At 40.7% G+C, this 26972-nt stretch overlaps 1 pseudogene; it reads left to right on the forward strand.

Moving 5' to 3' along the window:
• Positions 1–541: 541 nt before the first annotated feature.
• LOC142550592 (uncharacterized) lies at positions 542–16722 on the forward strand (annotated as a pseudogene).
• Positions 16723–26972: the final 10250 nt, after the last annotated feature.

Genomic DNA, 26972 nt, shown 5'->3' on the forward strand with positions numbered 1-26972 from the left:
GATGATTTTCGAGCAAGTACTCAGCCAAAAAAAAAAAAGTACAAAAATTCGGAAAATTCACCATTAATTCCTTTTGATATCTTGTTCTACTTCTTTAGATAGTCATAATCAATTGCCTCTCACAGTCAAAAAAAAAATTTATTATTTATCTTCAAATTGCTTGTCTACGCAGTCTAAGTGGGTCGATCACAATTGTTCACAAGTTGAAACTTGATTGTTTGATACACAACTACAAAGCTTGAGCACCTTGAGAGAACTCTCGAATTCGAGTGACATTACTTGAGTGCGAGTGAATTTCTTGGAGTGAACGGTGAGTATTTGTTGTGAGCCAAAAAAAAAAAGAGAAAAAAAATTGAGAGAGAAGACGAGTGAATTTCTTTGGAGTGATAGTGAGCATTTGGGTCAGGATTATTTTTTTTCTACTAACCTTTTCTTGCAGGTACAAATTTGAAATTAAATGGAGAGGGAGGTAGGAGATAGTTCGAACCCGGGGTTGTATAAGGTTCAAATGGAGGCGTTGTTTGGGCATTTTAGTAGGATGATGACGACCCAAATGGAGTCGTTACATGAACGGTTGGATAAGCTTGAAGTTGGTACTAGTGGGGGTAAGGCTAAGTCTAAAGATTTGGGTAGAAAAGAAGAAGAGGAGGAATATGATTTGGGAGGAGACGAGGAGAGTCAAAATGAAAATTGGGGTAGGAATGGAAGAGGTAGAGGATTCGGTAGAGGTAGAAGAGAAGCCGTACGTGGTAGATATGATGGGAGTAGGGAAGATGGTAACATGGGTAGCATTAAGATGAAAATTCCATCGTTCCATGGGAAGTCTGACCCGGAGGCGTACTTAGAGTGGGAAAAGAGGGTAGAGTTTGTGTTTGAGTGTCACCACTACTCCGAACAAAAGAAAGTGAGGTTGGCGGTGGTGGAATTCTTAGATTATGCTCTCATTTGGTGGGATCAACTAGTGACCACTAGAAGGAGGTATAATGAGAGACCTATTGAATCTTGGGATGAGATTAAGAGGGTCATGAGGAAAATGTTTGTGCCCAATCACTACTATAGGGAGATGTTTAAGAGGTTACAAACTTTGAGGCAACGGTTGAGGAGTGTTGAGGACTACTATAAGGAGATGGAGGTAGTCATGATTAGGGCAAATATTGAGGAGGATAGTGAGGCGACCATGGCTCGTTTTCTTTGTGGTTTGAACAGGGAAATTCAAGATCAAGTGGAGCTTCGGCACTACTTGGATCTTGACGAGATGGTGCAAATGGCCATAAAAGTGGAGCAACAACTCAAAAGGCGTGGAGTTGGCCGCACCAATCAAACTGGGGGTTCATCATCTTCTTGGAGGTCAAATGTAGTGAAGCATGAGGAGAGTAAAGTGGTGGCCAAGCCCAAATTTGAAACCAAACCAGAGGCACCTAAACAAGGAGTGCAAGGTAAATCTGAAACTCCTCTTACTCGTTCTAGAGATACTAGATGTTTTAGGTGTCAAGGGTTAGGACATATTGCTAGTGAGTGCCCTAATAAAAGAGTGATGATTTTGAACGAATATGGTGAGTATGAGTCTCAAAGTGAGGGGGAAGACGATGATGATGAGATGCCTGCGTTAGAGGATCTCGATGAGGGATATGAGGCGGTTGTAGGTGAAGCACTAGTGACTAGGCGTATCATGAGTGCCCAAGTCAAGGAGGAGGAGATTAACCAAAGGGAAAACTTGTTCCATACTAGGTGTTTTGTAAATCAAAAGGTTTGCAATTTAATCATAGATGGGGGGAGTTGTACCAATGTGGCTAGTAGTGAGATGGTGGAAAAATTGGGTTTACCTACATTAAAATATCCCCAACCATATAGGCTTCAATGGTTGATTGATTGTGCGGAGGTGAAGGTGAAAAAACAAGTGTTGGTGTCTTTTTCTATTGGGAAGTATGTGGATGAGGTTTTGTGTGATGTGGTACCCATGCATGCATGTCATATCTTGTTGGGTAGACCTTGGCAATATGATAGGCAGGTGACACATGATGGGTACAAGAATAGGTATTCATTTATGATGAAGAAATATTCCATTGTTTTACTTCCATTGTCCCCAAAGCAAGTGTTGGAGGACCATTTTAAAAAAAAAAAAGAGAGATGAGGCCGAAAAAAAGAGTGAACTAAAAAGTGAGATGGCCTTTGAAAACAAAAATGAGATGGCTGAAAAAAAGAGTGAGAAAAAGAGTGAGATAGCCATACAAAAGAAAAATGAGAGGGTAGAAAAAGAGAGGAAAGAAAATGAGAGGAAAGAGGCAAAAAAGAAATCATATATGGCCCAAAAAAGTGAGTTGAAACAGTTGTTGCACACACATGAATCACTTGTGTTGATTCTTTATAAAGAGATCCTCTTTAACACAAGTGATATAGCCGGTTCCCTTCCGAGCATTGTTATTTCACTATTGCAGGAATTTAATGATATATTTCCGGAGGAGCTACCTCAAGGACTACCGCCTTTGAGGGGGATTGAACAACAAATTGATTTGGTGCCCGGGAGTGCATTGCCAAATCGTCCAGCTTATAGGAGCAATCCGGAGGAGACGAAGGAGCTTCAACGGCAGGTAAGTGAGTTGTTAGATAGAGGTTTTGTGCGTGAGTCCATGTCACCTTGTGCGGTACCTGTTTTACTAATTCCTAAGAAAGATGGCTCATTGCGTATGTGTGTAGATTGTAGGGCAATCAATAACATAACCATTAAGTATAGGCATCCCATACCTAGGCTAGATGATATGTTAGATGAATTGCATGGTGCTTGTACCTTTAGCAAAATCGATTTGAAGAGTGGTTATCACCAAATTAGGATGAGAGAAGGTGATGAGTGGAAAACGGCTTTTAAAACCAAGTATGGGTTATATGAGTGGATGGTCATGCCTTTTGGCTTGACTAACGCTCCTAGCACTTTTATGAGGTTAATGATACATAGGAAAATTTGTTGTTGTTTACTTTGATGATATCCTAGTATATAGCAAATACTTGGATGAGCATGTTAATCACTTGAGACTTGTGTTAATCACACTAAGGGCTGAAAATCTATATGCTAACTTAAAAAAATGTGATTTTTGTACAAGCAAACTTGTCTTTCTTGGTTTTGTGGTAAGCTCACAGGGGATACAAGTGGATGAAGACAAGGTAAGTGCTATTCGAGATTGGGCATCGCCTACTACTGTTGGTCAAGTCCGAAGTTTTCATGGACTTGCAAGCTTCTATAGGAGGTTTATAAAGGATTTTAGCACACTTGAAGCACCGATGACGGCGGTACTTAAGAAGAACGTTCCATTCTATTGGGGCGAGGAGCAAGAGAAGTCTTTTAATCTTATTAAGCACAAATTGATTAATGCTCCTTTACTTGTTTTACCTGATTTTTCTAACACTTTTGAAATTGAATGTGATGCTTCAGGTGTAGGTATTGGCGGAGTTTTGATGCAAGGGGGACGGCCAGTGGCGTACTTTAGCGAAAAGCTCAATGGAGCAGCCTTGAACTACCCCACGTATGATAAGGAGTTCTAGCACTTGTGAGGACTCTAGAGACGTGGCAGCACTACTTGAGGCCTAAGGAGTTTGTGATTCACACGGATCATGAGTCTCTTAAGCACCTTAAGGGGCAGTAGAAGTTGAACAAGCGGCACGCCAAGTGGGTGGCATTCATTGAAACATTTCCTTACATCATCAAGTACAAGCAAGGTAAGGAAAATTGATGTGAATCTTTGTACGACGAATAGCAAACACGATTAAAATCAAATCGCGCCCTCAATTCAATAACGAACAAAGAATCGTTGTTGTCCCGATCTTTTGAATCAAGTGTGTGTGTTGTGATTTTCAACTCTAAACTATGAAAAGTCTAGCAACAAATAATCACGAGATAAACAACCGAGATTATAACGAACCTTCGAAGAACAAGTCGACGACAATCTGCACAAGCACGATCGACAAACGCCACAAAGTTAAAAACTTTGATAAGTTTGATTTTTGTTTGACAAAGCAAAAGCTTTAATTGTTTGAGAGAAAACTCAAGAACAATGATAAAAATATCAATAATAATCAGAATGGTGTGTAAAATTTCGTCCAAAACATATTTATATGTTAAAAAGATATCAAAAATCTAGTCTCCAAAATAATTAAAACTCTAGAAAGGAAACTTTCTCCCGCAGCCGGCTCAGACACGGACCCCGTGTAGCCCTCCGTGCCCGGGTCCTTGTACACTCGGAAAATAACTTCAGCTGAAAACAAAGGACACGGACCCCGTGCTCACCTCCGTGTACAGATCCTTGTAGACACTGTCTTCGCAAATATCATAGGACACAGACCCCGTGTACTGGTCCGTGCTCGGGTCCGTGTAGGCACTGGAATTCTTCATCCTCGGCTGTAAAGGACACGGACCCCGTGTGCAGGTCCGTGTGCACATCCGTGTAGACTCGGCCGGCTCCAACAATGCTTGAATCACATTCCGCTGGCCTTCAAACGTGCTCCCATGCATCACGACCCCTTCATGCTTGCTGATGACTCCTTGTAGTGCCTCCTTGAACTTCTTTAGGCGTCCCCTCGTGATTGGTCCCTCCGGCAACTGTAAAGGATCCCATGCTTTCCTCGGCGCTTGACCACCCGTGTTCGCATCATCCTCCCCTTCTTGAAAAGGATTTGTCCTCAAATCTTGCTCGTCACCTACATCAGACAACGACAAGTCACTAACATTAAAAGTAGAACTCACGTTATACTCACCTGGTAGGTCGAGTCTGTAGGCGTTGTCATTGATCCTTTCAAGGACTTGAAATGGTCCATCGCCCCTAGGTAATAGCTTTGAACGTCGCTTCTCAGGGAACCTTTCTTTCCTCAAGTGTAGCCACACCAAATCTCCCTTCTCAAATATCACCTTCTTCTTCCCTTTGTTAGCTTGCTTGGCATATTGCTCATTTCTCTTCTCTATGTTGGCCTTGACCTTTTCATGCAACCTCCTAACAAATTCAGCTTTCTTCTTGCCATCCATATTTAGCCTTTAACTCACAGGTAAAGACATCAAATCCAACGGAGTCAAAGGATTAAAACCATAAACAATTTCAAATGGCGAATAATTTGTAGCACGATGCACGCAACGATTATAAGAAAATTCAACAAATGGCAAACAGTTCTCCCAATTCTTTAAGTTCTTTTTAAGAATGGCACGCAACAGTTTTCCTAAAGTTCTATTAATGACTTCAGTTTGTCCATCCGTTTGAGGATGACAAGTAGTAGAAAACAACAATTTTGTGCCAAGTTTAGCCCATAATGTCTTCCAAAAGTAACTTAAGAATTTAACATCGCGATCAGAAACAATAGTCCTAGGCATGCCATGCAACCTAACGACCTCTCTAAAGAACAAATCCGCAATGTTAGATGCATCATCAGTCTTGTGACAAGCAATAAAATGCGCCATCTTTGAAAATCTATCAACAACAACAAATATTGAGTCCCTCCCCTTCTTAGTCCTAGGCAATCCCAAAACAAAGTCCATAGATATGTCAATCCAAGGTTCACTAGGGACAGAAAGTGGTGTATACAAACCATGTGGTTGTGTTCTAGATTTAGCTTGCTTGCAAGTTATGCACTTATCACAAACACGTTCAACATCACGCTTCATATGTGGCCAATAAAAATGTTCATGCAAAGCATTCAAAGTCTTCGCCACACCAAAGTGTCCCATCAAACTACTCCCATGTGCCTCCCTAACATGTAACTCACGAATTGATGATTTAGGGATGCACAGCCTATCCTCACTAAACAAGAAACCATGATGCAAATAAAATTTATCATGTGGACCATGCATACAAGTTTCAAACAAACTCTTAAAGTCCTCATCTAGCACATACAATTCTTTCACATGCTCAAACCCCAAAATTTTAGATTCCAAGGTAAAGATTAGTACGTACCTCTGTGATAGTGCGTCGGCTACGACATTTTCCTTACATTGTTTGTATTTGATGACGTAGAGGAATGTTTCAATGAATGCCACTCACTTGGCATGCCGCTTGTTCAACTTCTGTTGCCTCTTAAGGTGCTTTAGATACTCGTGATCCGTATGAATCACAAACTCCTTAGGCCTCAAGTAGTGCTGCCACGTTCCTAGGGTCCTCACAAATGCGTAGAACTCCTTATCATACGTGGGATAGTTAAGCGCTGCTCCATTGAGCTTTTCACTAAAGTATGCCACCGGCCGCCCTCCTTGCATCAACACTCCACCAATACCTACACATAATGCATCACATTCAATTTCAAAAGTATTAGCAAAATCAGGTAAAACAAGTAAAGGTGCTTTAATTAATTTTTGCTTAATAAGATTAAAAGACTCCTCTTGCTCCTCGCCCCAATGGAAGGGAATGTTCTTCTTGATTACCGCCGTCATCGGTGCTGCCAATGTGCTAAAATCCTTTGCAAACCTCCTATAGAAGCTTGCAAGTCCATGAAAGCTTCAGACTTGACCAACAGTAGTAGGCGTTGGCCAATCTCGAATAGCACTTACCTTGTCTTCATCCACTTGTATACCCTGTGAATTTACCACAAAACCAAGGAAGACAAGTTTGCTTGTAAAAAAATCACATTTCTTTAAGTTAGCATATAAATTTTTAGCCCTTAGTGTGATTAGCACAAGTCTCAAGTGTTTAACATGCCCTTCTAGATTCTTACTATACACAAGGATGTCATCAAAGTAAACCACAACAAATTTCCCTATGTGTGCACGCAAGACATGATTCATTAACCTCATAAAGGTGCTAGGAGCGTTAGTTAAGCCAAAAGGCATGACCATCCACTCATATAACCCATACTTGGTTTTAAAAGCAGTTTTCCACTCATCACCTTCCCTCATCCTAATTTGGTGATATCCACTTTTCAAGTCAATTTTACTAAAGACACATGCACCATGCAATTCATCTAACATGTCATCTAGTCTAGGTATGGGATGCCTATACTTAATGGTTATGTTATTGATTGCCCTATAATCTACACACATACGCCATGAGCCATCTTTCTTAGGAACTAATAGAACAGGTACAGCAAAAGGAGACATGGACTCATGCACAAAACCCCTATCTAACAACTCACTTACCTGCCGTTGAAGCTCCTTGGTCTCCTCCGGATTGCTCCTATAAGCTAGACGATTTGGCAATGCACTTCCGGGTACCAAATCAATTTGGTGCTTAATCCCCCTCAATGGTGGTAGCCCTTGAGGTAGTTCCTCCGGAAATACATCTTCAAATTCCTGCAAGAGTGAAACAACAATGCTCAAAAGGGACCCGGCTATATCACTTGTGTTAAGGAGGATCTCCTTGTAAAGAATCAACACAAGTGGTTCATGTGTGTGCATCACATGCTTCAACTCATCTTTTTGGGCCATATAGGATTTTTTTTTGCCTCTTTTCTCTCATTTTCTTTCCTCTCAATTTCTTTCCTCTCATTTTTCTTTTGTATGGCTATCTCACTCTTTTGATCACTCTTTGTTTCAGCCATTTCATTTTTATTTTCTAAGGCCGTCTCACTTTTTAATTCACTCTTTGTTTCGGCCTCATCTCTCTTCTTTTTTTTCAATTGGTCCTCCAACACTTGCTTTGGGGACAAAGGAAGTAATACAATGGTTTTCTTTTTCAATACAAAGGAGTACTTATTCTTGTATCCATCATGTGCCACCCTCCTATCATATTGCCAAGGCCTACCCAACAAGATATAACATGCATGCATGGGTACCACATCACACAAAACATCATTCACATACTTCCCAATAGAAAAAGGCACTAGCACTTGTTTTGTTACCTTCACTTCAGCACAATCATTCAACCATTGAAGCCTATATGGTCGAGGGTGTTTTATTGTAGCAAACCCAATTTCTCCACCATTTCAACACTAGCCACATTAGTACAACTCCCCCCATCTATGATTAAGTTGCAAACCCTTTGATTCACAAAACACCTAGTATGAAACAAGTTCTCTCGTTGGTTAGTCTCCTCCTCCTTGACTTGGCCACTCATGATACGCCTAGTCACTAGTGCTTCACCTACAACCGCCTCATACCCCTCATCAGGATCCTCTAACGCAGGCATCTCATCATCGTCACTCTCACTTTGAGACTCATGTTCACCATAGTCATTTAAAATCATCATCCTTTTATTAGGACATTCACTAGAAATATGCCCTAACCCTTGACACCGAAAACATTTAACATCTCTAGATCGATTAGAAGGAGTTTAAGATTTACCTTGTACTCCTTGCTTAGGCGCCTCTTGTTTGGTCTCAAATTTGGGCTTGGTCACCACCTTATTCTCCTCACGCTTCACCGCATTTGATCTCCAAGAAGATGATGAACCCCCAGTTTGATTGGTGCGGCCAACTCCACGCCTTTTGAGTTGTTGCTCCACTTTTATGGCCATTTGCATCATCTCGTCTATATCCAAGTAGTGCCTAAGCTCCACTTGATCTTGAATTTCCCTATTTAATCCACAAAGAAAACGTGTCATGGTCGCCTCACTATCCTCCTCAATGTTTGCCCTAATCATGACTACTTTCATCTCCTTATAGTAGTCCTCAACACTCTTCACCCCTTGCCTTAAAGTTTGTAACCTCTTAAACATCTCCCTATAGTAGTGATCGGGCACAAACCTTTTTCTCATCACTCTTTTCATCTCATCCCAAGACTCAATAGGTCTCTCATTATACCTCCTTCTAGTGGTCACTAATTGATCCCACCAAATAAGAGCATAGTCTAAGAATTCCACCACCGCCAACCTCACCTTCTTTTGTTCGAAGTAGTGGTGACATTCAAACACAAACTCTACCCTCTTTTTCCACTCTAAATACGCCTCCTAGTCAGATTTCCCATGGAACGATGGAATTTTCATCTTAATGCTACCCATGCTACCATCTTCCCTATCCCCATCATATCTACCCCGTACGGCTTCTCTTTTTCCTCTACCGTATCCTCTACCTCTTCCATTCCTACCCCAATTTTCATTTTGAGTCTCCTCGTCTCCTTCCAACTCGTACTCCTCATCCTCTCTACTCAAATCCTTAGGTTTAGACTTACTCCCACTAACACCAACCTCAAGCTTATCCAACCTTTCATGTAACGACTCCATTTGGGTCGACATCATCCTACTAAAATGCCCAAACAACGCCTCCATTTGAACCTTAGAAAACCCCGGGTTCGAACTATCTTCTACCTCCCTCTCCATCTAATTTTCAAATTTGTACCTGCAAGAAAATGTTAGTAGAAACAAAATAATCCTCACCCAAATGCTCACGGTCACTCCAAAAAAAATTCACTCGTCTTTTCTCTCAATTTTTTTTTTGCTCACAACAAATACTCACTAGCCACTCCAAAGAAATAACACCCACACTCAAATGTTTCCACTCGAATTTGATGCTTCTCTCGAAGGTGTGCTCAAGCTTTGTATTTGAGTATATCAAACAAGTAAATCCAACTTGTGAACAAATGCGACCGACTCACTTGGACTGTGTAGACAAGAAATTCGAATATATGAAATATATATGTATATATATATTTTTTTTGACTGTGAGAGGCAATTGTATATGACACCTTAAGAAAATAGAACAAGATATCAAAAAGAAATAATGGTGAATTTTCGGAATTTTTGTACTCCTTTTTTTTTTTGGCTGAGTACTACTCGAAAATCCCCCCAAAAAAAAAAGACAACAACAAATTTCGAGAATCACAGATTCACGAAAAATACGAAGAACGATAGAACAAACAGATCTGAAAGCGGAATTAAAGGAAAAATAGATATGCTAATAGAATGAATTATAAACTTACTTGAATTCAAATAACCTAAGCTCGGATACCAAATGATGTGAATCTTTGTACGACGAAAACAAACACGATTAAAATCAAATCGCGCCCTCAATTCAATAACGAACAAAGAATCGTTGTTGTCCCGATCTTTTGAATCAAGTGTGTGTGTTGTGATTTTCACCTCTAAACTATGAAAAGTCTAGCAACAAATAATCACGAGATAAACAACCGAGATTGTAACGAACCTTCGAAGAACAAATCGACGACAATCCGCACAAGCACGATCGACAAACGCCACAAAGTTAAAAACTTTGATAAGTTTGATTTTTGTTTGACAAAGCAAAAGCTTTAATTGTTTGAGAGAAAACTCAAGAACAATGATAAAAATATCAATAATAATCTGAATGGTGTGTAAAATTTCGTCCAAAACATATTTATATGTCAAAAAAATATCAAAAATCTAGTCTCCAAAATAATTAAAACTCTAGAAAAGAAACTTTCTCGCGCAGCCGGCTCAGACACGGACCCCGTGTAGCCCTCCGTGCTCGGGTCCGTGTACACTCGGAAAATAACTTCAGCTTCAAACAAAGTACACGGACCCCGTGCTCACCTCCGTGTACGGGTCCGTGTAGACACTGTCTTCGCAAATATCATAGGACACGGACCCCGTGTACTGGTCCGTGCTCGGGTGCGTGTAGGCACTGGAATTTTTCATCCTCGGCTGTAAAGGACACGGACCCCGTGTGCAGGTCCGTGTGCACATCCGTGTAGACTCGGCCGGCTCCAACAATGCTTGAATCACATTCCGCTGGCCTCCAAACGTGCTCCCATGCATGATGACCCCTTCATGCTTGCTCATGACTCCTTGTAGTGCCTCCTTGAACTTCTTTAGGCGTCCCCTCGTGATTGGTCCCTCCGGCAACTGTAAAGGATCCCTTGCCTTCCTTGGCGCTTGACCACCCGTGTTCGCATAAAAAATGTAGTGGCCGACGCACTATCACGGAGGTATGTACTAATCTCTACTTTGGAGTCTAAAGTTTTGGGATTTGAGCATGTGAAGGAATTATATATGTGCTAGATGAGGATTTTAAGAATGAATTTGAAATATGTATGCCTGGTCCACATGACAAGTTTTATTTGCATCATGGTTTCTTGTTTAAGGAAGATAGGTTGTGCATCCCTAGATCATATATTCGTGAATTACTTGTTAGGGAAGCTCATGGGGGTGGCCTAATGGGACATTTTGGTGTGGCTAAAACTTTAAGTGCATTGCATGAAAATTTCTATTGGCCACACATGAAACGTGACGTTGAGCGTGTTTGTGATAAGTGCATTACTTGTAGACAAACTAAATCTAAAACACAACCACATGGCTTGTATACACCACTTCCCGTCCCTAGTGAACCTTGGGTTGATATTTCTATGGACTTTGTTTTGGGGTTGCCTAGGACAAAGAAGGGGAGGGATTCTATATTTGTTGTTGTGGATAGGTTTTCTAAGATGGCACATTTTATTGCTTGTCACAAAACTGATGATGGATCTCACATTGCGGACCTATTCTTTAGAGAAGTCGTTAGGTTGCATGGCATGCCTAGGACTATTGTTTCTGATCGCGATGTTAAATTCTTGAGTTACTTTTGGAAGACGTTATGGGCTAAACTTGGCACAAAATTGTTGTTTTCTACTACATGTCATCCTCAAACGGATGGACAAACTGAAGTTGTCAATAGAACTTTAGGAACACTTTTGCGTGCTATTCTTAAAAAGAACTTAAATAATTGGGAAGATTGTTTACCATTTGTTGAGTTTGCGTATAATCGTTGCATGCATTCAACTACGAATTATTCGCCATTTGAGATTGTTTATGGTTTTAATCCTTTGACTCCGTTGGATTTGATGTCTTTACCTGTGAGTGAAAGGTTAAACATGGATGGCAAAAAGAAAGCTGAATTTGTTAGAGGTTTGCATGAAAAGGTCAAGGCCAATATTGAAAAGAAGAATGAGCAAAATGCCAAGCAAGCCAACAAGGGAAAGAAGAAAGTGATATTTGAGAAGGGAGATTAGGTGTGGTTACACTTGAGGAAGGAGAGGTTCCCCAAGAAGAGACGTTCAAAGCTATTACCTAGGGGCGATGGACCATTTCAAGTCCTTGAAAGGATCAATGACAATGCCTACAAACTCGATCTACCAGGTGAGTTCTACTTTTAATGTTAGTGACTTGTCGTTGTTTGATGTAGGTGACGAGCTGGATTTGTGGACAAATCCTTTTCAAGATGGGGAGGATGATGCGAGCACGGATGGTCAGGCGCCAAGGAAAGCATTCCCTTTGGAGTTGCCGGAGGGACCAATCACGAGGGGACGATTGAAGAAGTTCAAGGAAGCGTTGCACGGACTTATGAGCAATGGAGAAGGACTTACAAGCAAGGAGCAGAGTGTTGAAGGGTTTGTGGTGCATGGGATTGAGTTCGGAAGGCATAGGAACACCATTCAAGTGATGAACGAAGAGAAGTGGCAGAATGCTTCGCGCCCGAGCGGTAAAAAACTACCGCCCGAGCACCAGATGGACTGTCCAAGACGTGATTTCCAGAACACCCGGTGCCCGAGCGGCAACATTCTACCGCCCGAGCGCGAATAGTGCAGAGCCCTTGGCGCTCGAGCGGTAATATTCTACCGCCCGAGCGCGAACCAGTTCCGGAAAAATCCTAGTTTCCTAGATAGAGTTTGATTATTTTTGTAACTAGATTTGCAATCTTTTTCTAATATGTAGACATATTTGCACGAAACTTTGAACACTTTTCAGATTCATTATTGATATTTTATCAAAGTTTAGAGTTTTCTCTCAAACTTTTCAAAGCTTCGCTTTGTTATTAAAAAATCAAACTTATCAAAGTTTTAACTTTGTGGCGTTTGTCGATCGTGCTTGTGCGGATTGTCGTTGACTTGTTCTTCGAAGGTTCGTTATAATTTCGGTTGTTTATTTCGTGATTATTGTTGCTAGACTTTTCATAGTTTAGAGGTGAAAATCATAATACACACACTTGATTCAAAAGATCGGGACAACAACGATTCTTTGTTCGTTATTGAATTGAGGGCGCGATTCGATTTTAATCGTGTTTGCTATTCGTCGTACAAAGATTCACATCACATATCAATACCGATAATACAGTCAAAATCAGACAACCCAAGTACAATACACTTTAACTCAATCTCATGCCCGTCATACTGTAGTATACAATGTTTTACAGAATTTACGGATATCAAACCTGTCCCTAAAGGAGGAGAGACAGACACTACAGTAGCTAAAGACTCTACAAGCAATGCATGAATTAATGCAAATCGTTAAGAAATAAAAGTATGTGAAGCACCGGTATCAATCAATACATAAGCAGGGTAACCACATAAAGAACAGTTACCTGCCACAACGTCATCTGGTGCTTCCTGGGCCTGCTCCTCGGTCAAAGCGAATACTCTGGCCTGCTGTCTAGGAGGCTGGCTAACAGTCTGGCTACCTCCTGGCCTCTGCTGTGACTGAGCTGGCGCTGGCTGGAATGTATGAACGGCAGCTGATCGTCTCTCAGTCTGTGCTGCTGATCCCGATGACTCGGCTCCCTGAGATCTTTGGGACCCTCTCTGTGGACACACTTTAGCAAAGTGTCCCGGCTAATTACAGATGTTGCAACTACCAGTTACTCCCTGGCATTGCTCAGTGGCATGTCTGCCTCCGCAAGTCCTACAATAAACTCCAGTGTAACTCTGGCTCAGTCGGGAACCACCGGAGCTAGAAGAACTGCTGCCAGATTTCTTAAATTGCTTTCCTCTAGCTTTCAAAAATTCCGTCTTCCCTCCACTGCTGCTGCCACCCTCATTCCATGATCATAATTTGTAGATTGATCTATAGAATATATCTTGATTCTAGATTAAAACTTTATAGAATAAGAGATCGATAGTATGGAATAGGATGCACTTTCAAAATGCCTTGGTGGTGAAATGGTAGACACGCGAGACTCAAAATCTCGTGCTAAAGAGCGTGGAGGTTTGAGTCCTCTTCAAGGCATAATATTGAGAATGCTCGTTGAATGAGCAATTCAATAAGAGAGCTCGGGAGGTGGTTGCTGTGGTTTCGGTGCCGAAGGCACAAATGAAGCCCCTTTCTGTCTCATCAGACCGGCTTCTGCTCCTTTAGCTCTGTTCAGGGCGTCAGTAAAGTTATTCGGTCGCCCTGTGTTCACCAATGTAAAAACTCTGGGTTCAAGCCATTGATGAACTGATCAGCAGTAGCTTCCTCGCTATCAGCAACATGTGGAGCAAATTTCAACAAGGTGGAGAACTTGGACTCTTCTATGTTCATCGGTCCCTGCCTTAGATTAGCAAACTCCGCCCCTTGTCTTTTCTGTACGACACTGGAAAGAATCGTTGATAAAATTCAGTTCTAAAGACAATCCAGGTAATAGTCGTACCTCTATGCTCCAAAGCCCTCTTTATCGTAATCCACCAGTTCTTTGAAACATCGTGTAACTGGTGTCCAATTAATCGAATTCGCCGCTCATCTGTATACTCCAATGAATCAAACAACGTTTCAATATCGTCAAGCCAACTCTCGCACTCCACAGCGTTCTCTGTTCCTTTCAAAGTTGGCGGGTGAAATGACTGAAATCTTTTCAGTAACGTTTCCATTGGAGTCGGTGTTACATCCACTGGAGGATTTGATGTACTACCCTGTTCTGAGATTCGTCTGGAAGGCATATCTGGTTATCAACAGAATTAGTAACTCAAATACAACAACCAACTTCAGTCCTCCTCTGATCATCTTACTGCTGGTCTAGAATCGGTGCTGATCCATTCTCAATAAAACATATTACTATATCAAATCAGATAAGCAAGTAACATGTATTAAAGCAGTAAGACATGCTAGCATTCAAAAGCAGGAAAGAAATCCTCAATCTACTCCGCTCACTAGCCTCTTCTATCTCAATCTAAAGGATCTATCGCTCTGATACCACCTGTTGTGGGGACCCGGACGCTAATCATCTTCTTAATCGTCATTGGGACTAAGTTAATCAATTATAATAAACAGGGTCTAATTTTTTTTTTTAAAGTACATTATCAAAAGCGGAACGTAATGGAATACATCTTAATATACATGTCAGTATTAAAAGTACAAGTCTTGAACTATATACAATCAGTCTCAACTAAGGGTTAATAACTATATACCAAGTGTTTAAACCCTATCTCTAGTCCAAGTCCGTAGTCACCACTCTAATCTCGATCTTTCTTCACCTCTGTGACCCTGAACCTGTCCCACCTGTAGCCATGCACACATACAAACACGACAACAGCCGGATAACTCCGGCGAGAATAAAATCCCGGTATAAATAATGTATCAATGCAATCATATAAAACATATATAAAAGCATAAACAAACATTAAAACATGTATCCAATCTGACTACATGAACCAATACAAATCTGTATTTAAATCAATGACTCGTTCTCTCTTCTCAACTTATTTCTAATCTAGGGAACCCGATCTAATTTAGACTTTAGCATGCTGTATCGAATGTCTACAATAGAAGTCGATCTACATCTAGGCTCATCGATACACCGTAAGTCTAGAGTCTTAGCTGTTCTGTCAAAGACTCGGCGGTTCTGCCCTAGCTAGGCTGATCTGCCCTAGACTCGGACTCTTGCTCTGCTATAAATTCAATAGATTAAACATATCAATCTGATAATTTGCAAATATCAATACAATAAAATAAAGTATGTGATTTTGAGAAACTCAAGTCAAACCTAACTCGAGTTGTGCAATCCCGAATCAACATTTATTTATACATTTTATTCTGTCGCTCTGATACAATCAAAGTCTCGACTCAAAGCCTGTCAATGTTCAATCTGGCAATGACAATATCAATATATTGTATCAATATTCTATACAAATCAAAACATCCCCATCTTATCAAATTCTGACGGTACAACAGTACACTCTTGCGATACCGGTGATACCACACCAGTATATACTAATTCCAATAACTTATAATCAACCACCGTACGAATCTGACATCACATCTCAGTCAATTTAACTCTGAAATTCATAACAATTCCATAATCAATCAATTTCTTAAACTGACTTCGATTCTATGATGTCTACTATGTCAAGAACACTATATATGAATGTATCTGATTCTAGACATAGCATAATTTCAAATCTTAATAAAACATCACAAAACTTACGTCCTGTTGTAGCTGTCGTTGCTAGGAACACGGTGTCGTACTCGGATTCAAATTTGGACGGACGGATCCCAAAATCTTCAATTTCAATTCAAACTCTTCCCTCGGCCTTTCTCGATTTCTACTGAAGATTTACGTTTGTATATATATATATATATACAACCAACGTTGCATAATACACCACATGTCGATTTTTCCTTTTGCATGACTCGCGCATATGCGCGGCATTACTAGCGCATATGCGCGAGACCTACTGGTCTTGGCCTTGGCAGCTCGCGCATATGCGCGACATTACTGGCGCATATGCGCGATGTCTTCTGGACCTCACTTGCATAGGCTCGCGCATATGCATGACATCTTCCGCGCATATGCGCGAGGTCTTCTGCCTGTTTGGCGCATGTGCGCGCATCCGGTCGCGCATGTGCGCCAATGCTACTGTCCTCGCACATAAATTTTCACACGCGATCTCATTTCGTGTCTCGGTTGGCCCTTTCATAATTATCTCGATTAAAAATCAATAATCGTAATTTAACACGGTATAAAGGGCATTACAGACCCCAGCATTTTGGTGATGCTTTGAATAAGGCAAAGAGAGCTGAGGCAAGTTTGAGTCGACAACGAGGGAGGTTGGATGTGATCCGACCCCAGACACAGCAATCCCCTCTCAGATTTGATAGTGGCAGTATGAGTGGGAAGCTATAATTGTTGAAACCACGAAAGAAATAGTTCAAGAAGTTAGGGAGCTGGTCATCTAGCTCCAATGGTTCTAGCCCGAGTTATGCCGGAGTTTATTGCAGAACTTGCGGAGGGAGACATCCCATAGAGCAATGCCAGGGAGTGACGGGTAGCTGCAATATCTGTAGACAGCGAGGACACTTCGCTAGAGTTTGTCCAAAGAAAGGTTCCCGAAGATTTCAGGGAGCAGAATCATCTGGTTGAAGTGATCAAGGAACAGACCCAGGATGCACTTGATGATATAGTGACAGGTAACTGTTCTTTTACGATTATGTTACGTATGTATTGAGAGATACTAAAACATCCTATACATGATTTTGTATGAATTACATTGATATATGCTTTATCTGTTGGGTCTGGTGGTGTTGTAGTATTGATTTCCTTACCTCTTAGGGGAAAGGTTGATGTCAGTGAATTTTGTAAAATATCGTATACTGCAGTAAGATGAGAATGAGATTGAGTTAGATTATGTTGTACTTGTATTGTCTGATTCTGGCAGCATTATTGATATGGATATATGGAACAAGTACAGAGCTATTGTAGATTTTTACCAGGAAATGGTAAGATTCGGACCTGAAATGGCTGAAGAATGAATAATGTACGGTACTGGTTTTATTTTAGAAGTCCGTACAGAATGATACTGATTGATTTGAAAGAATTTAAATATCAACTAGAAGATTTACTGACCGAAAGTTACATCTGATTGTGTGTTTCTCTGTAAAATACTTTAGTTCTGATTATGGGTTCATGAATCCTGTATTCAGAGGTATTCTGATGATTTTATGCCGTTTATCTATGATATTTTGTAATATACTCGTGGCATATGACTGACTAAATCGAATATCTTGTGTTGAAGGATCTGAGAACTGAAATTGTTGTATACAGAAATTGTTCAGATATGAATCTTGATTGAAACAGATTGTATTCCGAGTATGTGATATCCGAATATGGTATACCGATTGATATTAGCACAGCTGAGGCAATGATCAATGGCTGAGAATGACACTTAGTCAGAAATGTCAAAAATTTATTTTGTCATGAGTTTAGCAGATTATGATATGTAGCTGTTGTTTTGAAATTTCTTACGAATTGTTATTGTTCTAAAACAGTATTTGAGACAGAGTATATTGTTTGGGGGACATTAAATTCAAAGATGATATAGCAGTTGATCTAAACAACGTTCAAGATGTAATCGGTTAGTGAGATCGACAATATTGTCAGAAATCACGTTCTATGAGTTTATTAGATCAGTATAGATGATTGATATTTAGAATCTGAGCAGATATTGCTGTTATTCTGAATTCGTATTTGATACAGATGGTTGTATATTGTTGAGATTATATACAGTTCAAGCCGAATCAGAGCTGATTTTGAAAGTTACAGCAGTTCAGAAGTTTGAATTCAATCCTTTGATGAACTGATCAGCTACATCTTCATCATTCCCAGCTATCTGAGGAGCAAAACGTAGTAGAGTAGAGAATTTAGCAACATATTCTTCAATATTCAGTTGGCCTTGTTTCAAATTCTCAAACTCTGCTCTTTTGTCTTCTCGGTATGAAACTGAGAAAAATCTTTGACAGAATTCGGCTTTAAAGACTTCCCACGTGTTCACAGTACCACGTTGTTCTAATACTCCCTTGATTGTAATCCACCAACTCCTGGCGGCCTCTCGTAATTGGTTGGGCACCAATTTAATTCTCTGTTCCTCTGAATACTTAAGCAAATCAAACAATAGTTCTATGTCATCTAACAATTCTGACACACTTCAGACATCTCAGTACCCCACAAAATCGGCGGTTGAAACGACTGAAATTTCTTCAACTGTATTTCCATCGGAGTTTCTGATATATCTATTTGTTCAACCGAAGTACTGCCCCGTTTTGGAATTCTTCTAGGAGGTATATCTGATTACCAAAACCATTAGTAATCCAAATACTACAAACCTGTTCCATTCTTTCTCGGATCATCTTACTGCTGATCATGAATCAGATCTGATTCATACTCAATAATACATAATACCAACTCAAATCGAATAATCAGGTAAACATGTATTTCAAAGTAGTAAATCATAGTATCATGCTTGCATACATAATGTAAATCAACATTAAAATAAATCTCATGCTAGCAATCACATGCAAGGAAAGAAAACTCAATCTACCCCGCTCATTCTCTTCTATGTCAGTTTAAAGGATCTATCGCTCTGATACCACCTGTTGTGGGGACCCGGACGCTAATCATCTTCTTAATTATCTTTGGGATTTAATTATCAATTAAATTAAACAGGGTCTAAAAATTTTTCTTTTTAAACACAAGTGCGGAGCGTAATGGAATGTAACTAATATACATCTCAGTATATAAGTACAATAATGTACAACAATTATTTAAACTAGTCTAAGGTTCAACTACTAAATTTCAAGTATTAAACCAAGTCTACAATAAGTCCGGAATCACCACTCTAAACTCGTCTTCTCTCATCATCTTCTTGACCCCGATCCTGTCCCACCTGTTATCATGCACACATACAAAACAAGACAACAGCCGAATACTCCGGTGAGAATAAATCCCAGTTTAAAACATGGTAGACATGCATATACACAATATAAATCATAAAGCATATTATCATGCATAAAATCAATAACAATAGGTTTCATAGAATAAAAATAAGCATGCAACTCAATTCAATTCATATCTTGACTCGACTCGACTCTAACTCTAGGGATCCCGGTGTGAATAAGACGTCACTTTCTGTCACCTACCCTCCCAATCGGGGTAACGGTACGTCTTATTCCTAGACTTCGGTCCTGTCTGTATCAAATGTTTACAATCGGAGGAAATCTGCTCCTATGCGTCGATACCACCTAACATCTAGAAATTTGGCAAATCTGCCAATGACTCTTCTATCTTAAATGCTAGAATATAAATCTATAAACAAAGCATAATCATAACAAAATATAAACAACAATCTAGTATGTGATTTTGTTGGGAAACTCAAATTGAATCTTATTTGAGTTGTGTCTTCCCAAAACAAAACATGAATTATACCTTTGTCTTCCCGGTCTGACGAAGACGAAGTCTTGTATTCCAATCTGTCCATACCCAGTCTGGCAATGACAATCGCATAAATACAATATCAGTATATAATTCGATTCAAAACCTGTTCTGATCAATACTCAAATCAGTATATAATATGATTCATATCTGAACAAGATACAATCTAATTCATATCAACGATATCATCGAAATCATTAATGAATCTGATCACTCTTAATCAACTGATGTTTCGACGGCATAACAATACAGTTTCGATATCCCCGTCAATCTCAACATCACAGATATAATATCAGAATTCATAATCAGCATCAGTACAACTCATAATCTCAATATCTGTACACTTAAGATCAGTAACAACACAACTCTGATATCAAATCCCAATCAATATCTTTCGAAAATCATAACAATTGTATAAACAGTCTATTCTTTAATCTGACTTCAATTATACAATGTCTACTGTAGCAGAAACATCATATTCGATTCATATTCAATTCTGATAATATCATAATTTCTAATCATGTCTAATCGTAACAAAACTTACGTCTAGTTGTAGCTTTCGTCGCTAGGAACTCGGTACTGTACTCGGATTTCAATTCGGACGGACGGATCTCCAAACTCTTCAATCCCAAATCGAAATCCTACCTCAGAATCTTTTTCTCGATTCTTTACCTTAATTCTTAATAAGGAGTCGGTTGTATACGTATATATATATTACATGCAAGATAAGAAAATGTGCACACTCCTTTGTGCAGCACGTCTCGCGCATATGCGCGACCACCATCGGCGCATATGCGCGAGACACAATTCCTTGGCGCGTGTCTCGGCAGTTCTCTCGCGCATATGCGCGTCACTCTTCCGCGCATATGCGCCCAAGGTTCTGGACGTTCCGTGCATGTGCGCGCATTCAAGCCGCGCATGTGCGCGCATGGTTCTGTCTTCCTCGCGCATGTGCGCCCATACATGTCGCGCATGTGCGCGGGGACTCTTCCTTGCACCTCATGTCAAATCTTCTTTCGGCTCTCCCGATCTGATCTGTTTCGTTTATAATCATCATAATTAATAAATAAATCATTTCAGATTAATCTCATATTACAGTAATAAAATCTCGGGCCTTACAGCGGGCATGATATCACTCAATGTCCACGTGATGAGGTGACCATAATAAAATCGCCAGTTGAGCTTAATTTTCAAATGGATGTTGATGTTGTATGTGAGCTTGAATCTCGAGTGGAGGATGAGGTGGTAGTTGAGCCTAAATTTCGGGTGGTATTTGAGAAAGTGGTTGATGATAGTATTCCACTAGTTGATGAGTCGGAGGATGTTAAACAATGTATAGTGGAAGCTGAATCATTAGGTGGAGGAGCAATTATTGTACATCCATTTCTTGATGGACAAAATGTTTCATTGGCTCAATTGAATCCAAATGTTCTTGAAGATATTATTCATGAATTGGGTGGAAAGAAATGTGAAATTGTGAAGGGCCTAAAACTCCTTTCTTGAAAATTTGCGGAAAATTAAAAATTTTCTTTTTTAAAGAACTTAAATGGCCTCATTCATAAAATCACTGGTGAATCAAGTTCAATGTTTAAAATAATAGCAGCGGAAGAAAATAAAGTTTTGCCAACAACAACGATTTAAAAATTATCCAACGACTAATAAAAATTGTTTGCGGAACAAAATAACAACTGCTGCACTGAGGTCCTCGGGTGCCACTACTGCCGACCTAAGCTGGCTCACTGGTCCCCGCCCTCGGCCCTGGCCTCATCAGTACCTACAACAATCAAGTCTAGTGAGCCTAAAAACTCAGCATGCATATATCGCAGGTAACGAGTAAAAATCTGAATTTAAAATATGCATGAGTTAACATATCCTGTCCTGAGGCATACTGAAAATAATCTGTACTGAGCAATTATAATACGTGCATATTGAACTGGAAATCACTGTAAAAATATTTGCTCCTTGGAGCCTGTACTGAAATATCTGGTAAAATTTTCTGTTGAGATTATGTTTTACGCCTGTGGCCACTGCACTAAGCTGAACTGATCGGTAACTGGCTACCGGGGAGGCTGAAACTGAACTGAGCTGGCCGGTCCCTGGCGACCGGGTGGTACCATACTGAACTGATCAGTCACTGGCGACCGTATAAAATAACACTCCCACATAGTGAATGAACCACAAGCCATATCGCATAAATCTCAAAAATAACCATTTTCTATTTAATGCACGTAAAATAATTAACTTGCGTAATGAAAATTCCTGTAATTTTACCAACTGGATTGGATTAGATCGTTCCCAGGCTCGCTGCAACCTAACTGTGCCATGAAAAATATGCAATAGCTTAAACTTAACCAACTATGCAATTTACGTTCAAAAGATGCGACTATGACGCCTAATGACTTCGCATTTAATCATGACTCCGAGCCAACCTGAACCGACGTATAGTCATGATTAAAATACGCTGAAAAATCATAAAATAATGTTCCTAAAATGATAGGATCGAAATCTAGGTGGAATGGAGGCCAAAACACGAAACGCTCTTTCGAGAGTCAATTTGGCACATTGCACCGTAAATTCTCGTACGACCTCAAAAATGATCCAAATGACGAACAGTCGAAAACATGACCTTCCTAACTCAATGAGGCACTGTCCAGTCCAAGTCCATGGGCAAAAAGCCAACCAAGAACTCGAACGAGCCTCTGAACCGACACAGCAACTTGCTGTAATTTCCAGCAGCTGCGCAACTACAAGACTTGCGTTGGTTTCGAGACTATTGGCCATTAGTGGAGTGAACCACCGACCAGAGACTCTTACGAACATCCCAAGGAATGATTTGAACCATGGCTAAGGGCCCTAGGCCAGCCACAATCCGCATCATACCAAAACTCAACCGAAGGGTCCAACCGAGAGCAACGTGCATGCGTGTGTAGTGTTTATGCTATGATCGATGTCTCGTGTCATTCCAATGGCCATTTTATTGACCATGGCACGATCTAGACATCTAGGAGCATGATATGAACCGTGGCTAAGGGCCATAGGCCAACCAAGATCCATACCAAGCAACCAAAAGAAACGAACCAAAAGCTGTCCAACCGAAGTCGCCGAAGGGGTATAGGGGCTGTTGTGATGTTTTTATTAAAAACCGATGAACCATGGACCAAGCCACCAAAAGGGCAACTTAGTCACGTCTTAGACTTGCTAGGGGAGTGATCCAACCATGGCTAAGAGCCCTTAGGGCAGCCAAGATCAGATCCAACCCCTTGACACAAAAACTGAAATTTCGAAACACAAATCTGCGCCTATGGGAACTTGCTGTCATTCTGAATTTCCAGCAAGCATGGCGCTGATTTGAATGGACCAAAATGGTCCTAATGCATCCTACTACATGTATATAAGCCGCCTTGGGAGCCTGGAGTCGATCCAATACCTGAAACTCACAAAACAAAAGAAACCGTGAAGCTTGCCAAGGAAATCGAAAATTCTGCATGTGTGGTTTCAAAATGTTTTGACATGGATCTCGATTTTTACTTGAATAAACATGATCATGTACTGAAAAATAAATTATAATATGACTTGATTGAGGTTTGAAAGAAATCTAGACATGCCTGGTTTCGTTTCGAAAGAAAACGAACGAAACGACGACGACGCGGCACGGAGGAGATGGAGCGCTTCTCTTGTTTACCTTTCTTGCTCTCTATTTTTCTTCCCTTGCTTCCTACTGAATTCCCACGGTTTTCCTCTCTCAAAAACACTCTGAATTTCGTGACTAAGGGAGAAGGAATGATGGTTAGGAGGGTGAGGGAAGTGGGTGCAAGATATAAGGAAAGAATCAAGACCAAGTCTTCTCATTTTTGAATTTTAAATTTTGAATTGATATCAAATGAGTTGGTGGATGCTTCTAGGAGGTAGTGGCCGAAATTTTGCTTATTTTCTAGTCTAGGATATGTCCATTAATTAATTAAATTGTGCTCCTAAAAATCCTAGAATTATCCTACTAATTACATGCAAAGAATTGGTCAAAGTTGATGAGTTGGAAAATGAATCTTCTAGCACTAAGGGTGGCCGAAAAATGCATGATAAAATAAAGGGAAATGTTGATTATCTAGTCAACTAATAATCCTTGAAAGCCTTACTAATCCTTTAAATAATTTAGTGAGCTAACCCCTTAATTTAATAACTTAAATGAGTTCATTTCTTAATCACCTCAAATAATTAAATTAAATCCTTAAACCTCCTTTTCTAACTTAAATGAACTTGGTTGCTAGCTAAATTAACTTCTGGAAATATTTCTCGAAATCTTAAATTCTATCTCAAAACTCCAACTTCGGTCCGGCCTCACTGAAAATACTGAAATGCTAAAAATCAATCTACTGAACTGAAAAAATAAATAATTAACTTCAAATAAATGCATCATGCAATGAAGTCAATTAAATTTAAGAAAACCTAGAATTATGCATGGCTTATACGTCTACTGATTTACGGGTTCTACAATCCTCCCCCCTTAAAATAAATTTCGTCCTCGAAATTAGAACTTACCGAATAACTCAGGGTATCGACTTCTCATCTCCGGCTCAGACTCCCACGTAGATTCCTCCTCTGAATGGTTGAGCCATTTGACTTTGACTCGCTTAACCAACTTGTTCCGAAGTTTCTTCTCCTGTCTGTCTAGGATCTGCACGGGTCTCTCCTCATAAGATAAGTTCGGAGTAAGCTGCAACGGCTCTAAATTCAGCACATGCGAAGGATTTGCCATATACTTCCTCAGCATGGAGACGTGAAAGACATTGTGTACTCCGGCCAGATTTGGCGGAAGAGCCACACGATAAGCAAGCGTCCCAACTCTGTCAAGGATCTCAAACGGTCCAATGAATCTCGGACTGAGCTTCCCTTTCTTGCCAAATCTCATGACACCCTTCATAGGTGCCACTTTCACGAAGACATGATCGCCCACTGCAAACTCTAACTCTCTCCTCCGCTGATCGGCATAACTCTTCTGTCGACTCTGAGCAGTCCTCATTCTATCACGGATCTTGACTACTACATCTGCTGCCTTCTGAACAAGCTCTGGACCCAACTCTGCTCTCTCTCCTACTTCATCCCAATGAACAGGAGATCTACACTTGCGGCCATACAGCGCCTCATACGGAGCCATACCTATAGACGACTGGAAACTGTTGTTATAGGTGAACTCTACCAATGGTAAGTTCGACTCCCAACTCCCAGAGAAATCAATGACGCAAGCACGGAGAAGATCCTCTAAGATCTGAATAACTCGCTCCGAATGTCCATCTGTCTGCGGATGGAAAGCTGTGCTAAACAGCAACTTTGTACCCAAAGTCGAATGCAAACTCTTCCAAAACGAGGAAGTGAATCTGGGATCTCTGTCGGATACGATAGAAACTGGAATACCATGGAGTCGGACTATCTCTCGGATATACAGCTCTGCATACTGAACCATGGTGAAAGTCGTCTTAATAGGTAAGAAGTGCGCTGATTTGGTAAGACGATCTACAATCACCCAAATAGCATTCGATCCTCTGGCTGACCTCGGCAATCCGATCACAAAGTCCATGGTAATGTTCTCCCACTTCCACTCGGGAATAGGAAGAGGCTTGAGCAAACCTGCTGGTCTCTGATGCTCGGCCTTCACTAACTGGCAAGTCAGGCACTCGGATACAAAACGCCTGATGTCCTTCTTCATCCCTGGCCACCAATACAATAGCTGCAGATCTTTGTACATCTTCGTACTCCCAGGGTGAATGGAGTATGGGGACGTATGGGCCTCTGATAAGATGTCTGCTCGGATAGAATCACTGCTAGGAACCCATATCCTATCTCGGTATCTCACAATACCGTCGCTGACTGTATACAAAACACTGCCCTTGGCTTCATCTCTCTTCTTCCACTGTGCCAACTGCTCATCTGCTGCCTGACCGCTGCGAATACGGTCAATAAGAGGGGACTGGATAGTCAAGGTAGATAAACGAGGAACTCTACCTCGAGGATAAGTCTCAAGATCAAACCTCTGCATCTCAATCTGAAGAGGTTTATGAATCGTCAAGTGAGCCATCACTGCGACTTTCCTGCTCAAAGCATCCGCAACTACATTAGCTTTACCCGGGTGGTAGCTAATGTCACAATCGTAGTCTTTCACAAGCTCCAACCAACGCCTCTGACGCATGTTCAGCTCCTTCTGCGTAAAGAAATACTTGAGGCTCTTATGGTCGGTAAAGATCTGGCACTTCTCTCCATACAGATAGTGCCTCCAAATCTTCAAAGCAAAAACTACGGCCGCTAACTCCAGATCATGGGTAGGGTAATTCTTCTCGTGGATTTTCAGCTGTCGAGAAGCATACGCTATCACTCTCCCATGCTGCATCAAAACTGCACCTAAACCAAGCTTCGAAGCATCGGTATAAAGGACAAACTCGCCGGATCCTGACGGTACAGCCAAAACGGGTGCTGAGATAAGAGCTTGCTTCAAAGTATCGAAGCTCTTCTGACACTCCTCGTGTGAAGGCCCTAAAACTCCTTTCTTGGAAATTTGCGGAAAAATTTAAAATTTTCTTTTTAAAAGAACTTAAATGGCCTCATTCATAAAATCGCTGGTGAATCAAGTTCAATATTTCAAAATATTGCAGCGGAAGAAAATCAAAGTTTTGCCAACAACAACGATTTAAAAATATCCAACAACTGATAAAAATTGTTTGCGAAGAAAATAACAACTGCTGCTCTGAGGTCCTCGGGTGCCACTACTGCCGACCCAAGCTGGCTCACTGGTCCCCGCCCTCGGCCCTGGCCTCATCAGTACCTACAACAATCAAGTCTAGTGAGCCTAAAGACTCAGCATGCATAAATCGCAGGTAACGAGTAAAAATCTGAATTTAAAATATGCATGAGATAAAATATCCTGTCCTGAGGCATACTGAAAATAATCTGTACTGAGCAATTATAATACGTGCATAACTGAACTGGAAAATCACTGTAAAAAATATTTGCTCCTTGGAGCCTGTACTGAAATATCTGATAAAATTTTCTGTTGAGATTATGTTTTACGCCTGTGGCCACTGCACTAAGCTGAACTGATCGGTAACTGGCTACCGGGGAGGCTGAAACTGATCTGAGCTGGCCGGTCACTGGCGACCGGGTGGTACCATACTGAACTGATC

This window comes from Primulina tabacum, chromosome 7 (assembly GCF_025594145.1).
Source record: "Primulina tabacum isolate GXHZ01 chromosome 7, ASM2559414v2, whole genome shotgun sequence".
Classification (NCBI taxonomy): domain Eukaryota; kingdom Viridiplantae; phylum Streptophyta; class Magnoliopsida; order Lamiales; family Gesneriaceae; genus Primulina; species Primulina tabacum.